The sequence below is a fragment of the Eumetopias jubatus genome, unplaced genomic scaffold, assembly GCF_037043125.1.
Source record: "Eumetopias jubatus isolate StellerSeaLion01/CBP00866 unplaced genomic scaffold, mEumJub1_p1.0 scaffold_3, whole genome shotgun sequence".
In the NCBI taxonomy this organism is placed as follows: domain Eukaryota; kingdom Metazoa; phylum Chordata; class Mammalia; order Carnivora; family Otariidae; genus Eumetopias; species Eumetopias jubatus.
In genome coordinates this window covers 186,791,864-186,802,016 of record NW_028274809.1, presented here as the reverse complement: position 1 = coordinate 186,802,016, position 10,153 = coordinate 186,791,864, and the positions used below count along the sequence as shown (strand labels likewise).

The 10,153-nt window shown below is 37.9% G+C and overlaps 1 pseudogene; it reads left to right on the top strand.

Moving 5' to 3' along the window:
• Positions 1 to 8,772: 8,772 nt before the first annotated feature.
• Positions 8,773 to 9,368, top strand: LOC114215877 (gamma-aminobutyric acid receptor-associated protein-like; annotated as a pseudogene).
• Positions 9,369 to 10,153: the final 785 nt, after the last annotated feature.

Sequence of the window (10,153 nt, the reverse complement as noted above, 5' to 3'; positions counted from 1 at the left end):
CAATGAACCATATAAGTAGATATTTATATTATATCTTTGGCAGAGGGTACAATACTACATTTCATCATGAACAAACCACTGAGATCTCTGGTAGACACTGAAAATTTCTGGTTTATGGGACTTCATTATTCATTTCAGAACCTTTTGCTCATACTATGATTTGTAGAAGAAGCATATATACAGGACTGGATCATCCAGAAGCAAATCAGCCCTGTGTTGTGGACTTGTTTGCATTTGGTAAACTGAGATACAACCCTATGTCTAAGGACTAAAATGCAAACCATATCACAGTCATTGGATGTGGGAAAGTGAGGGAGTTACAGGGGTCAGGGATGGATGAGTTTTCTAGCTCGGGGGAGTGGTAGAGGTGTCTATAAATAGGAGGGGGGGAAGAAGATGAATTTGGCTGCATGGAACTGAGGTCATAAAGATTATATTCACATTTACCGGTAAAAAATGAACAAATACACCATCAAGAAAGAAGGTAAAATACACACTTGATGATTCTAAATGTTAGTTCTAGCTAGAAGGGAAAAAAATCCCCCTGAAAATCCACTCATCATGTGGTTTTGAGGTGTACTTTCATGTCACCTGTATATTCCAAAAATCCAAAGAAAACCACTTCATTTATAGTGAGCTTAGGTTGTTAGTACCCTCAGGCATTTTCAGGAGTAAAGGCACTCCTTTTTGAAAAGCAAACAAACGAACGAACTTCAATCTAGGCCTCCAAGAATCTTCACAGATGCAGTGGGAAGATCTGGGCTCACAGCGGAAGATTAGCAAACACCCCCACACCCCAGTCAGCGAGTGTGGTGTCATGGGTGAGAGCTGGTACCCACCGCGGAGCGAAGGGCGCACCCACGCAGACTTCTGGTCGGGGAGTTACCAGTCGCAGAATACAAAATAAGCGTATTTGATATGTTTTTGAGAAAGACAGTCATGAAAATTGGAGCAACACTTAAGACATAAACCAACAGGTTTTGAAAATAATGAAAAGAATACCTCTAAATGAGAACTATAATTGAAAAATTGAAACCCAAGATCAGACATAAGAGAGTGAGAGAGATCCCTGAAGCCATCAGAATACAGAAAAGGATACAGGACTGTGAGAGAAATGCTAAAAATAACATAGAAAATAGGAACATTCTAGTACATACTTCATTAACTTTCCACAAGGAAAGAAGGGAAACAAATTTAAAAGAGGCACTATTCAAAGAAATAGCATCTGAGAGTTTTACCGAGAGGGAGACCACAAACTTCAGATCCAGGAAGCATGGAACTGCAAGTAAAAGGAAATCCACACTTAGACATTTCACGTTGAAATGAAAGAAGCTCAAGGAAAAAGAAAATAAATTAAAAACACTCATGGAGAGAGAAGACAGATCACCTACAAAGAACAATAAGGCTGACAGCTGACTCATTGACAGCATGCACAAATGCAGAGAAACAGTAAAATAATAGTTTTAATGTTCTATGAGAAAATAGTCATCAACTTAAACTTCGAAATTCCAATCAGGAACGAAATCTAAAAAGTTTTGATATCTGAAACCCAAAAGTGTCTATCACCAACACACTTTTATTAAAGGAAACTTGTGACAGACACATTTCAGAAACAGGGGAAATGGTTTCAGAATGTAGATTTGACACAAAAGACACTGGTGAGTTTTTTGTTTTATTTAACTACATGAGTCAATATAAGTGAATATTAGTTCTATATAAGAATAACATGAGATGTCTACTTTGAGTAGTTGGAATATAGCAAACAGAATGTGGGTTGGAGAGGGAGACTCAAGTCTAGGCAGTAAATTTCTCAATGAAAGGAGGGGAATAAACAAGTCTGTAGGCATCAGGAATGAGGGGGCTGCCAGGGATCCTAGGTGTCAGAGCGAGAGGAGCTGATCAAAGCATGTCTTTGGCCTTACATTCTGAGAGACAGAGGAGACAGTCCCTCAGGGCTGACTCTGCCTCCATGAAATGTAAATTCCTGGCAAACCAGTATAAATACCCAAGTCAAAGTGCCTTTACAATTGGAAGTCCATATGTTCTTTTATGTGCTACAGAAATGCAGGGAGGTTAACAGGTAAAGGAAACTCTCTACACAGTCTCGAAGAATAAAAGTTCTTTACATCCTGGGACTGTCTCGGCTTCCTCCTCTCATTAACATATCATTCTTACCCCTTGGTTCGCCCCGGTCTCATTAAAGGTAAAAGAAGCTAGCTGTAAGCCTCATGCCACAGTGCAAGGTTTTATGTTTGAATGTATTTATTTAAAGAAGTCAGAGGGGAGGAGATTATTATTACTCAGCTTAATTTCACTTTGAAAGGAAAGCTCAAGCGTCAGATGCTAATGTGTTCAGTTTCCTAAACAAGTCCCCTTTGAACAGTAAAAGCATTTCTTTCTCAAAGCCTTCTGTTTCCCCCCCTCTCTCCATCAAAGGAATAGAAAAAAAAAATGTTGACTTCCTTTTGATTTTCATTTCATACTATATCGGTACGTTAGGAAAGCTTTTTAGAGATAATCTTTATTTTCCCCAATATGTTCAAATATGAAATAGTCATGTAATTAATTTATCTTCTGGAAAGATGGGTTTGCAATGAGTATTTATAACAGGGCAGAGACCAAGAATAATAACTAGAGTGGGTCATCTTCATTTACGCCCACTTGAATTTTCTCCAAATTTTTGCATTCAACCTTGTTCCTGGTGGTCTTTAGCCACAGAGACTGTAGAACAGCCATCTGTACTTGTTTATTTCCTTAATCTTTCTGATCTTCACCTTGGGACACACCACTAGTACTTACTCTGTGGCCCTAACCTTGTTGGTCTGTCAGTTGTGACCTAGTGCTAAGAGCCCTTGTATTCCTGCATATTGTCATCATTCTCTGTTAGATAAGCCTTCCGATTCTTAAGGAGCACCCTGCCCTGATTTTGTTGCCCCTTACCCTATCTTCACTGGAAGACGTAATCCTATTCCTTTCCCTTATCTATAGCACCTTCTAACTCTTGTATCTTACGTTATATTTATGCTTTCTGCCTCTTAACTACGTGCATTCCCCAAGAAATGGTCCTTGGTCCATCTGCTTCTCTTCCCCATCTCTTCTTCCCTTGATGTGCTTTGTCTTGTCTTAAACTAGCTTCTCTATAATTGTGTAATGCCCAAGGTGGGCGGCAGGGCTCTCTGAAAAAGGTAAAATTTGACACACCAATTAGGTCTAAACTTGAAACAGTTAGCCTGGATGTCTCTTTAAACCTCCAAAACAAGAGTTACGTTATAATCTATCAAGCTTGAACATATAGTTATGAGAATAAACAAACATATCTGATACTTTAGAATAAAGTGATACAGCAAGTACTAGACATTATTAATGCATATGCTTTATATTTACCCATGGAAAGTTTGACAAATAACATAGGCACATAGCCCCGTATTAAACCACCCATCCATGAATGTTCTCTCTTGCTCCTTCATAACTCTTGACATTAACCAAATCACTTTGGATAATGAGACTGAGTATAAAGCCCGGGATAGTAGGAAGAACACATTAACCCCCCAAATCCCTGGGCCTCATAATTCTCTCCTTCCCTGACTCCACCAAAATTAATGAACATCAGAGCAGGTTCAAGAGGACCGTTTTTAGTTTGGCTTTTTCCTAGTTGGTGTGTTGAGTCCTGTTGTCAGAGGGTGTGTAAAACCAACCATTTGTTTTAGCTTTTTCTTTCTTTTTTTTTAAGATATTATTTATTTATTTGACACAGAGAGACACAGCGAGAGAGGGAACACAAGTAGGGAGAGTGGGAGAGGGAGAGGCAGGCTTCCCGCCGAGCAGGGAGCCCGATGCGGGGCTCGATCCCAGGACCCTGGGATCATGACCTGAGCCAAAGGCAGACGCTTAACAACTGAGCCACCCAGGTGCCCCTGTTTTAGCTTTTTCTTGATACTTTTATAGCACACTGGCAATTAAAATCAATGTCAATATTTTTTATTGTTAAAAGTCAAGAAAAACATATATTTTGACAATTAAAATGTAAGTTGGTTATTTCTTGTTATGTAAAATCTGGATAATTAAACAAACTTCTAGAATCAATATTCTTTTAAGCAGAAAACCAACTTTCCCTAAAATGCTTTAAAATATCCTTCAGCTTTATAACATACTAATAAATAAATTCAATAGTTTTGTTTTCTGAAATTATTAAGAATTGTCGACATTCTTCTGATGTTACTCTTGTCACTTTTATGACTGGTGCTATTCTCTTTTTTTTTCTTCTCAACTACCACTGTAATTATCACTGCATAATTTATAAATATTGCTTCGAGAAATTGTACTGTTGTGCAGCTGTTGCGTGCATGTGTGTGTGTGTGTGTGTGTGTGTGTGTGTCGTTGACAGTCTGAAGCATTTCTTACATAGTTCGAGATAAGGCTTTCCATTTTTTGTCCTTAATCTTGATGGCACTATTTTTGTGTTAATTCCAGGGCCATCCAGTGAAAAGCCACGTGAGTAAAGCAGGACGTTCACGGTGATAGAATAAACATAGAGTGACCCAGAGGTTCCGGAGGGCAGGCATATATGAAGGAAAAGTCAAGGAAATGGTATGCTAAATTGAATTAATTATGAATATTTTAGAAACTTCATTGAATCTTTTAGTAAATACAAATCTTTTACTGAGATCTCAGTTGCCTTCTCTCTTCAATAGACCACAGCTAATTGTGTATTGCATATTTGGTTCTTTTATCTTCCCTTCAATTTCTACATTGGCTTTTATCTGATATTTAAACCCATATCTTGTACAAATAAGATTATTTAAGAGTATAACAGATTCATTTATATATACACAAAATTTAATAACTTTTAAAACCTCTGAAGGTGTAGGTTGGTCTGCTTGTTTTGTTGTTGTTTTAATAAAATAAGGTAACATTTGGAAAATGGTTTCTCTGAATGAGTTATTGGAGATACAAAAATTGAAATGCACTTAAAAAGACCACATTATCTGCTGAATTAGTCAAAATTAAAATTAATTTATGTCTATTTAAAGAAAATGCTACATGTGTATATATAGTCATAGAATCCTTCTGCTAAAATTGCATACATAATGGGGCCAAATAGATGTTCACCACAGCCCGAATCTTATATAAACTCATAAGAGTTTATTCCTAGGAAGGAATTTAATAATAGGTTATTAAATGTCAAAATGATTATTTAGTATTATTTATAATAGCAGAATCCTTATATAAAAATAAGGGATTGATTTAATAGTTTATGGTGCAAAAGTTAGTATAAGAGCACACTTCCGTTAAAATAATTAAAATATAACAGAAATGTGTTTGAATATTTATGATAGAACATTAAATTTTATTTATTTTTTGTTTTCATTTTTTGGGTGGGGGAGAGGCAAAGGGATCCGGGGCTTGATCTCATCTCCCGGAGATCATGACCTGAGATGAAATCAAGAGTCAGACGCTTAGGGCGCCTGGGTGGCTCAGTTGGTTAAGCGACTGCCTTCGGCTCAGGTCATGATCCTGGAGTCCCGGGATCGAGTCCCACATCGGGCTCCCTGCTCAGCAGGGAGTCTGCTTCTCCCTCTGACCCTCTTCCCTCTCGTGCTCTCTATCTCTCATTCTCTCTCTCAAATAAATAAATAAAATCTTAAAAAAAAAAAAAGAGTCAGACGCTTAACGGACTGAGCCACACAGGTGCCCCTCAAATTTTAAAATTCTGGGGAATATTGATAACGGAGGAGGCCATGCACTAGTAGGACTGGGGAAATAGAGGAAATCTCTGTCCCTTCTGCTCAATTTTGCTGTGAAACTAAAACTGCTCTGAAAAAAACCTATTGAACTATTAAAATAGAATCAGAATATAAAATTATATGTAGACTTGGGTGGGAAAAATGCAAAAAAAAAAAGAAAAAACCATACACGTTGACAGGTTTTTATTTGTGGTCATAAAAAAATAATAAAATAATTTTGTTAGGTTTGTTATTTTTTTCAGAAAAACTATAAGATCTCATAATCACAAATAATGTTTTCAAGCATGTGAGAATGATTAAAATGTAGTGTCCAAGGATCTATTGATATCATTGAGAACTTTATTTTTTTGGAGAATTTTAATAGATATTGAGTTCAAAGAAGCCAAAATCCACTTGGTTCCGTGACCTCTGCTTCCAAAGCAGTTGCGCTGCTGACAGCCCCTCCCGCGCACACATGCAAACACACATGCCTACGGCCAGACAGGAGACATTCCTTCTTATAAATGGAGAAGGGATAAAAATAAATAAAAATACAAATTATTTATTTCCATGTTTAAAGACAGCATCAGGGCGCCTGGGTGGCTCAGTTGGTTAAGCCACTGCCTTCGGCTCAGGTCATGATCCTGGAGTCCCGGGATCGAGTCCCGCATCGGGCTCCCTGCTCAGCAGGGAGTCTGCTTCTCCCTCGGACCCTCCCCCCTCTCATGCTATCTCTCATTCTCTCTCTCAAATAAATAAAATCTTAAAAAAAAAAAAAAATAAAGACAGCATCACAGTGAGCAATCCAATGGAAATAATTTTCCAAATAAAAATAAAATGCCAAAGATTTTGTTTTTAATGTTCTTTGTTTTTTGGGTTTTTTTTTCCTACCCTTGATCCTCTTTATTTATTTCACTCACCTCCCCCCCACCCCCCCTCTGGCGACCTCCAGTTTGTTTTCTGTATTAGAAGTCTGTTTTTTTGTTTGCCTCTTTCTTTTCCCCTTTGTTTGTTGGCTTCGTTTCATAAATTCCACATAGGTGTGAAGTCATAGGGTGTTTGTCTTTCTCTGACCGACTTATTTCACTTAGCATTAGACCCTCTAGGTCCATCTGTGTTGTTGCAAATGGCAAGATTCCATTCTTTTTATGGCTGAGTAATATTTCATTATATAAATATATAATGGGATATATATATATATGGAATAATTTGGAATATGGAAAATATAAATTCCATAATATTATATTATTCCATTATATATATTCCATTATATATATATAAATATATATATTCCATATACACATATGAAATTCCAATATGTATAAATATATATATCTCAGATCTTCTTTAGCCATTCATCTATGGATGGATGCTTGGGTTGCTTCCATATATTGCCTATTGAAAATAATGTTGCAATAAACATAGAGGTGCCTGCAGCTTTCCAAATTAGTGTTTTTCATAGCCTTTGAGTAAATACCCAGTAATGGAATTATTGGATCCTATGGTAATTCTAATTTTAATTTTTTGAGAAACCTCCATACTGTTTTCCACAATGACTGCACCAACTTGCATTCCTACTAATAGTGCCAGAGGGTTCCTTTTTCTCCACATCCTTTGCCAAAACTTCTTATTTCTTGTGTTTTTAATTTTAGCTATTCCGATAGGTATCAAGTGATATTTCTTGTGGTTTTAATTTGCATTTTCCTGATGATGAGTGATGTTGAGCATCTTTTCATGTGTCTGTTGGCCATATGTATGTCTCCTTCGGAAAAATGTCTGTGCATGTTTTCTGCCCATTTTCAATTGGACAATTTTTGGGGTGTTGAGTTGTATAAGTTCTTTATATATTTTGGATATTAACTTCTTATGGGATATATCATTTGCAAATATCTTCTCCTATTTGGTAGGTTGCCTTATGGTTTTGTTGATGGATTCCTTTACTGGGAAAAAGCTTTTATTTTGATGTAGTCCCAATAGTTTATTTTTGCTTTTGTTTCCCTTGCTGGAGGAGACATATCTAGAAAAATATTTCCATGGATGATGTCAAAGAAATCACTGCCTATCTTTTCTTCTAGGAATTTTATGGTCCAAGTCTCACATTTAGGTCCTTAATCCATTTTGAGTTTATTTTTGGTCCAGTTTCATTCTTCTGCATGTGGCTGTCCCTTTTCCCAACACCATTTGTTGACAAGACTGTCTCTTTCCCCATTGCATATTCTGTCTCCTTGTTATTCGCTTTTAGTTAAAAACATATTTTTATAAGGGAGATAGAAACAAGAAGACATTTCTAGAAAGAAAAGAAGGGAGGAAAGGAGAAAGGCTGGAAGGAAGGAAGGAGAAAGAAAGGAAGGAAGAAGAAATCTCAAAACACTTTTCTCTGAAGTACTAAAATGAAACAAAATCAAATCAAAGCAATAAAACTTCCAAACCGATACAAGTTACATATAAGCAACACTAATAAATGTGAATGAATGAATGAGTGAATGGAATAGCATGCTTTTTCTTCTGATTCACTTTTATTCCCTATTTCATTGATGGCTACACTACAAACAACAGAAAAGTGAACATCATATTTTCTACTCTTTGTGAGACTCTCCTGTAGCATTCACACATAAGAGCTAAACATTTCAAATCCAGTTGGATTTTTTTTTTCCAGTATGGTATAAATGATGATACTTTTTCAGCTAGTTTCCCTTTTGTACATTTTCAGGATACTTTAAAAGTAAGCAATTTACTGTTAAGTGTCTCACGAATGAAAAAAATGAGTTATTATTATTATTTTACTATGTCTTCTTGTGTCTACACAGAGCTTTGACATCAATAACTCTGTCTTTTGGGACTGTACTCAAAAGGGTCTCTCTCAATCATACCTCGCTACACATTTTTTTTTTTAACATAGAAGAATTTTCCTTTGGCGCATTGTGAGGAGTAATCTGCAGTGAACTTAGAAACATATTGTCTTGGGGCCCTCCACTCCCACCCCACCCCACTCCCACCCCACCCCCCAGGTTCCCTCAGCTCAGCCTGGTCCAGCCCAGTTCCTGGGAGGATGAAGTTCACGTACAAAGAGGAGCATCTGTACAAGAAATGCTGCTCTGAAGGTGAGAAGATCTGAAAAAAATACCTGGACTGGAATCTGATGATAGTAGAAAAGGCTCCCAAAGCTCGGATAGGAGACCTGGACAGAAAGAAATATCTGACACCTTCTCATCTCACAGTTGGTCAGTTCCACTTCCTTTTTTTTTTTTTTAAGATTTATTTATTTGAGAGAGAGAGAGAGAGAGGGAGAGCTCATGCAAGCGGGGGGGAGGGGCAGAGACAGAGGGAGAGAGAATCTCAAGCAGACTCCCTGCTGAGCGTAGAGCCCAATGCGGGGTTCGATCTCATGACCGTGAGATCATGACCTGAGCTGAAATCATGCGTTAGTTCCTTAACCAACTGAGCCACCCAGGTGCCCCTACGGTTGGTCAGTTCTACTTCTTGATCTGGGAGCAAATTCATCTCTGAGTTGAGGCTGTCTTGTTTTTCTTTGTCAACAATGTCATTCCACCCACCAGTGCCACAGTGGGTCAACTATACCAGGGACACCATGAAGACTTCTTTCTATTCATCACCTACAGTGATGAGAGTGTCTAGGGTCTGTGAATCTGCTTCCCCTGAGGTGGGGGGTCCCATTCTACAAAGAGAGAGGTGGCCCCCCTTCCTTGACCTACTCCTCCTTCAGGCTTAGCCACCACCTCCTTTCTTCAGGACCCGCACTTCCAAATGTTTGAGGCTTTCCTCCAGCCCCTCTTACCAGGAGGATTAATGGGGGAGGTGGCCTCTCATAACTCTCCTTTCTTCCCTTTCTCTTACCACATTTCTGACTCTGCTTTAGACTTCTTGATTGTCAATCTCTGTCACATCCAGTGATTGTTTTGTTTCCTTTCCCTTTCTAACTGCCCAAAGGACTCAGAACCCAACCATTCCCTTCCTTTCACTACCTTCTTTTTTGGAGGTAGATGAAAGGGACTTAAATTATGGGGGAAAGGTAGGAGGCACATCAATAAAGAAGAAACCATCAAGCTGGAAAAGAAAAAGAAAGAAACATATTGTCTTGGAGGCAAAACATTTGTATGTAAAGCTAAGGATTTTCATGAACAAGGTCATGACTATGATGTTTTGAATTAACTAGTTACTTACATGATGTTACCACCTTTGATTTTGCACCTTTAGTAATGCCCTGCTGTTCCACAGCAGGAAATCGTAGAATTCCAAAAAGGCTGTGAAGATCCTTAGTTGTTCTGTGATCTTCTTTCATGTTATCCATTGAACTCTACAGAGAGGCTTGCTCTCTGCCTTCCCATTTGAGAATGACAACTTACTTTGTCAATCTGCCCAACTTTTCACTCAATTTTGCCACAAGTTGCTGTCTTCCGTGGTTCAGGCAC